The sequence below is a fragment of the Motacilla alba genome, chromosome 1 (assembly GCF_015832195.1).
Source record: "Motacilla alba alba isolate MOTALB_02 chromosome 1, Motacilla_alba_V1.0_pri, whole genome shotgun sequence".
NCBI lineage: Eukaryota > Metazoa > Chordata > Aves > Passeriformes > Motacillidae > Motacilla > Motacilla alba.
In genome coordinates this window covers 108,441,693-108,448,602 of record NC_052016.1, presented here as the reverse complement: position 1 = coordinate 108,448,602, position 6,910 = coordinate 108,441,693, and positions in this window count along the sequence as shown.

Sequence of the window (6,910 nt, the reverse complement as noted above, 5' to 3'; positions counted from 1 at the left end):
CAGTTTTGCAATACTGACTGGAAAGGTCTTTCATGTTCATGCTCTACTCAGTGTTCAAAATGCACAGACATACATATGGGTATTCTGGTTCTGTAGGAATGTGCATCATGCTCCTTTTTTTCTTTTTTATGAGAACAATAACAGCTTTTTTAACAGTAATTTACACATGTAGATTTTCTGCAAATATAGAGTAATGCAGCTCCATATCAGGCAAATAAAGTTTGTCTCCAGAACAAGCACATTATGCTGATGGAGGGTAGAGTCTTTTGTTTCCTTAGTTTGAGCTAAACCATCACATGGATGATTCCTAGAAGTAGTTTCAGAAGAATCAGAGTTTTCAGTAGAATTTTATTGTATTGACATTCTGTGGATTGGATGCATTCTCTGGACCAGCTGTATCCTGCTTTATGCTTCTGCTTGCTGAGTGCTGCTTGATGCACTAACACAGGGGGTGATGTGGGGCTGCTGATGTTGGAGTTTCATGTAGGAATTCTGCACTGTGGGCACTAAAGGCTCCAAGTCCTTTGCGTGATCTCATACTTGCGTGTGTCTGCACAATTTCTGAATTCTGTTACATGTTCTGGATTGTCAGTTGCCAGACCTGTAGACAGAATCTCAGGAGGAGTATTGTATTATGTGAGCCACACCTTCATACTGGAAAGACTGGTAACCCAGACCATGGGATAAATCCAAGCTTTATTTGCCAAGATCTGTGCTTCTTTCGCATGATGTAGTTTACTTTTGTGATAAATGACTCACCCTTGGGTTCCATTCAGTTTCGTTCTCAGTGGGTTTCACTCTATAAACTACAAATACCTCAGCCAGAGGTGGCAGATGCTTAAACCTTGCCAGTGGCTGAAGTGGCTGACTGCTACTAACTTTTGTTAGTATCAGCTTTTAGTAGTTAGTAGCTACTAACTTGTTTTGTTTAGTACATTTATTTTGCCTTTATCTATATATTTGACTGTGACCTTAAACACAACATTTTCTTCTTCATTTGGTGGAATTGCTACCATCTGAACCTTTTGAAAAGGGGTTTTCTCACATAGTCGGTTAAATGCCAGCTTTTCCTCACTATTGTTTATCTATTACTCAACCAAAGTTTGCTGCGTTCACAATGTGGAGAGGCAGTACTGTTGCCTAAATTGAGAAAGAAAAATACTTTCCAGACAATAATAATATAGCTAATACAAAAAGCAGATCTTTAATGAAGCTTCCAGGTGCCCCCTTGGCTATGGGCACAGGTGGAATCAGATTTGTTGTGGTTTGTTTTGTTGTATTAAGGGCTGGTTCCATTTCTCTCTCTCCTTCCCCCCTGATTGGTTTAATCCCTAAATTGTCCTCTCCCTTCCATCTGTCCCTCCCTTTGTTCCAGACCCTTCCCTGCCAATAAAGGCGACCCTGGCCCTTCTTCCCTGCCTGTCAAGGCAACCCTGCCCCTTTTTCCAGAACATTCCCTGCCACTCTCCACCTAGACCAATCCCCAACAAAGGCTTTCCTCCTCCCCCTATCCTGGTTGGTTTTTGCCCCTTAGTTCCGCCTCTAGTGCCACCTTATTGGATGTCAATTTGTGTCCACCCCCTATCCTGCTGTAGCTTAAACCCTGTGCGCAGAGGTGCTCTGGGCTGTGGGTGTCCTGACCTCTTTAGCTGCAGTAAACTGAGCTTCATGAATGGAGAGTCTCCTCTACTTTTTTTACCCGGTCACTGTCCTGCTGCTGAGGAACGCCGTCTCTCTGTGTAGAGTACTGCTGCCTCTAACGTTCTGCTTCTGGCTTTACCCCTGCCAAGGCAGTTCCCCACGCTCGCCGCTCTGCCAGGGCAAATGGAGCTAGCCTAGGTTCTGGTGTGTAGTGGCACGGATTTGTACAACTTTTACAATGTCAGTTAATTTATATATCTAACAAATATTGTGAAGTTTGAAGAGCAGTTGGTTAGGTTATTTTCCCCCTGGTTCTGCCCCACTGGAGCCCTCCCCTGATTTTTTTAGCCTTTAATTTTATTATGCTTGCAATATATGGTGCGAAACAAAGTGCTCTTGCTAGACTAAAAACACTAAAGAGAATGCTAAGTTTAGTAGAAGGGTTAGCTTACTCTTGTAAGAAGTAGGGGAAAAGGGTAGGAAGAGTACTAGAAGCTACAACCATGTATTAGAACTCTACAAAGGTACGAGTATATGAAAAATGTACAGAAAGCAAAAATTTTTAGGCATCAGTAGTCACACTTTCTGTTGTTTGTATACTTTCGTCTGGTGCATTCTGAGTCGTGTTTACTTGTAAATTAATTTGATGACAGTCTGGACACAAACCTCAAATATTTTAAGAGCAGCACAGAGTGGTCTTGAAAGTTTCTTATCTTCAGGTTTGACCATGTTGGCAGTAAAATCATGCAGTTCTTGTGGAATTTCAGCTTCTGTGTGCTTCAATAGTGCAGAATCAGAGGTGCTTGATGTGTAGTGTTCTGTTAGCAGAATGATAGTGCCTTCATATATTCCTGATCTACAGAGGAATGAGTGATTCTGTCTTTGTATGTTCCTGATCTACAGAAGAATCCTTTATCATATTCCCGAAATTGTCAGTCATACTAGACGCTGACCAAAGATTCTTGGAGAAGGAAGACTGAAGCGGATTACACAAGTTGCATCTGTAATTCCCAAAGACTGTAGGCAGTCATCTTTTAAAACTGTCAGAATTGTCTTTACTTTTTGCTGTTTACAGAAACAGAGGAACTTTGGTATGTTAGGTCAACATTTTGTGTGGGTATAAGGAAGCAGTCCCTGAAAAGAATGATTTGAGAAGAAGTCCTGAGAGGGTGTTCAGGCTAAGTGGGGTACCAAGAAACAGCTTCGAAGTGAAGTAGCAGAGTGAGAGATGTGGGATACTTCAGCTGGTAGGGCATCTGACTGCTGCTGAGTGAGCCTTTAATGAGTACCAAAAGGAGGTGCTTCCTAAAAGGAGAACATTTAAAGGATGAACGTTGAATACTACTAATAGTACAATAGTCCTGTGCCAGCCTTCTAAACATATAAATCAACTTAACTACTTAGGGGTCAAATACTATATCCTTAGAGATTCTTAGAATGTCCTATACGTCTAAAAATAGTTTTCTGGTTGATGTGAGAGATGAAATAGCATTTTGCTTCAGCCCAAAAGGAGTACAGAGTAGAAGTAGGAAAAGCATTAATTTTGTTTTCTATTTCTTGGTACCTGTAGTTGAGATGTGGTTTGATCTGTTTCTTGCACCTGTTAAGTGTTCTTGGGAACCAGTAAAGAAGCAAAGTTGAAGATAAAACCAAAAGAGGGAAAAGGATGCAGGGGAAGGGAAAGGTTTTGGGGGAAGGATAGGCAGCTGGGAGAGAGTGTTATGTCCCTGAGTACCCAACCAATGGGGAAGGGGACAGGGACCCCCCCCCTCCCCGGCCACAAAAGAGTATAATAAAGTTGCCATTTTAATGAAGTGTGTGTGTTCACCTCTTCATGGAGAAACAAACTGGAGAAACAAAGCTGATTTGTTGATACTAATAAATGATTTTTCCTTCAAAACTTGGTCCCGTCTCAGTTATATTGGAAAATTAGTTATTTGTCACAATTTGGAGACTTGTCCGGGATCCTTAACTTCTGGCCCTGCAGGGTGGGACATCAAGATTGTGGGGAAGGTGCGCCCCACTGGGTTTAGCAGCCTTTGACTGTTGTCGTACCTTGTGGGACATGCAGGTGAGAACTGGATAGGGGACTTTGAAAGGAAAAAGAGGAAAGGAAGAGAGGGAGAGAGTAGAGTTCACGTGTGGTAGTTGGTAACACCTGTGGGTGCCCAGGACCCATGTAAGAAGAGTGACTGTTAAGCATTACCTGAGTGGTCTGAGGGGAGCAGGACTAAGTGTGTGCATTTGAGACAAGGAATTGGCTGTGAAGCAACTGGAGTCTTTCTAACTGCAGTTCCTTCATTCTGCAAGGGATGCAGCCAGTGAAGAGACAAAGTGAGTCGTATCTGCAAGAGTCCCGTGGGAATATTGTGAGAGGGGAAATAGCTTCAGTGTGAAGACTGAGAGGAGTGGAGAGGGATTGAAAGATTGCACTCATCCTCCTGACAGTCCTTTGGGGAGGATGCTCAAGAGACTGGGGACAAGAGGAATTGTCTTGTACTCAGGGGAAGGATAAGAAGAAGATGATTTAATATTGTATATTCGAATGGACTAGAGAACCCATTAGATCAGACCCATTATATTGGCCAAGATACAGGTCTTTGGAAGGTGGTATATGTCAGGCTTTAAATGTATACGTGAACACAAAAGATCCTTGGGACCAAGAAGAGAGGGATTGTGCTGCTTGTTGGAAGGGATATTTGTCCATGTTTGTGACTGGAGACTTGAAGAAGACTAGATTGTGGCCGTGTGTTTTTTCTTTAATGGTTTGTTCCTTTCAGCCTATATTGTTAGTTCATTCCTAAGGTGTATCCTCCCCAAGGGGGGGCTGGTACAACATTCAGCCCCCCCAGTAGTCAGTCGTTTCTCCCCTCATGGCAATCACAGGGTCTGAGAACATCCCTGTGTTAGTTTGGGACCCTGAATGTGGTAAGACTGAGGGGCCATACAAACTAGTGACATGGGGCCGTGGGTACTCCTGCGTATCCATGCCCCTGGGACTGTGGTGGATCTGGCAAAAGGGGGTGAAGCTGTATGTCCCAAGCACCGCAGCAGGCCACCAGACAAGGACAGAGAATGACAACAGTGAGTGTGAAGAAGAGAAGACAGAAACAGCTCAGTGGAGAAGGAGACCTTAACTCCCCTTTCTATTCCAATTTTCCTTTGTTAAATATGTTTACTGATGATTTTGAAAGCTTAAGTAACCTGTACTAATTTCTGTCATTTCCTGGAGAGTAGCCATCCCCAAGGTGTCACCTGTTTTGTGGGTCCGCATTGCCATCATCCTTTTGTGGCCAGCCTTGGAGGCGTGGATCATCTCGCAACCCAAGAATAACATGTGGGTTACCCTGGCAGAGACCTTTCATCAAGATGGAATTTGAGGGTCTCTGCTGCCTGAACCTGTCATCGAAAAGTGCAGATGTGCATGCCACCCTGAGAAAGATGAATGAAACTGTCTCCAGCATTGAGCAGGAATCAGAGGACTGGTTGATCAACATTCCTCAAGGATGAGGACTCACAGGATGGCTCTCTTCTTTTCTAAAAACTGTCTTAGAGGTTTATTCAGGTATTATAATTGTTCTGGTTATGTTTTCCATTCTGAAAAATTGCTGCTTATCCTCATTTAAACAGATAACTTCCCCTGAAATCAATGTCACCAAAACCCGTACTTCCCGACTCCCCTCTTCCTGGTTTCATGATGTATACCCTGATTCTGAATACCACCCTGGTCCCTCTGTCTGAAAAGGAAAGGGGCAGATGTTGGAGTTTGAATTTATTTTATTAATTTGTTGTTGAGTGGTTCATTCTGTTCTACCCCCATATTCTCCCCAGGCTGGTTCATCCTGGACTTGTACCCTCCCACAAAGCTGTCCTTCATGCCATTCCCTGCCCTTTGTTCCAGCTCTTTCCCTGCCTTTCAAGGCAACCCAGCCCCTTATCCTTGAACCTTCCCTGCCACTTTCACCTTGGGCCAATCCCTGACTGCAACACTCCTTTAAAATTCCCTGGAATTCCCTGGGCCAATCCCTGACTGCAACACTCCTTTGGAATTCCTCTATTCCTGGAAGTCCCAGTGGCTCATGAGACCTACTCTCTCCTCTCCCCTACCCTGATTGTACAATCAAACGATGTATCCCCCTTACTCATCCCCTGAAATCTCCCCGTTGGACCACTGTTTGTAACAACCCCTTGAGTTGAATCAGTTAAAAAACCTGTGCACAGAGGTGCTCGGGGTTCTTTCATCCTATACCCTTCAACCTGGAATAAACTCTTTCAATTGGAACCTCAAGACAGAGAGCTGCCTCCTTTCTCCTCTACCTGGTCCCTGTCATAATTTATAACTGGCGCTTTAGAGCAAGTGGCTCTAAAGGTTCTGATTCTAAAGGTTCTACCTCTAAAGGTTTTGCCTTGGTAAATTGCCAAAAGGCAGTTCCCCACTCCTGGTGCAGTGCCAGAGTTTCAAGAGCCAGCCTGGGCTCCGGTGAGCTGCGTCAGAAGAGGAGTAGCCCAAGGAAGCCTTCAAGCCGATGTTAGGAGACCCCAGGGAAGAGGATGGGAGATGACCACTTGGTACAAAGGTCCCAAGAAGTGCTTCTATTGTGGGAAGATGGGACATTTCAAAAGAGGATATCCAGAATTACAGAAGGCAGTTAAAACCTTTCAGATGATGGAATCAGGAAATGATGCACAGGATTAGGGGTGTCAGGGGCTCTATTATTTGGGGTCCAACTGCCTTGAAGGAGGCCCTAATAAAGTTAGGACCTCAAGAAGAAGAGTATGTATTCAGGAGAGAGTGTAAGTCCCTGAGTACCCAACCAGTGGGAAAGGGGACAGGCACCATGCTTGGCCATGAAAGGGTATAAAAAGGTTGCCATTTTAACTAGGTGTTTGTGTTTACCTCTCGGAGGGGAGACGCACCTGACTCACTTCAATCAGTGATATCAATAAAGAGGGTTTTTTTGTTTGAATACTGTCTTTCAATGCTATGGAAAAGTGAGCTGCTTCTCACAGAGATGTCTCTCCACATCAGTTAGATTTGTTAGCGGAAATTCTTTCATACCTATGCACAATCTTCCCTCTTGAAAAAAAACCAGTGTGGGAAATAATCCTTTAAAACAAGGCCATAAAAAAACCTCAAAGCCAGTGGAGCAGGAAAACCTAAGCAAAGGAGCATACATTACTGAGTTCCGCCTTGCTGTCCCCAGGTGACATTCCAGTGAATCTCGCTGCTAGTAGTCTGCTCTGCCGAGCATATGCACGAGGCTAATAC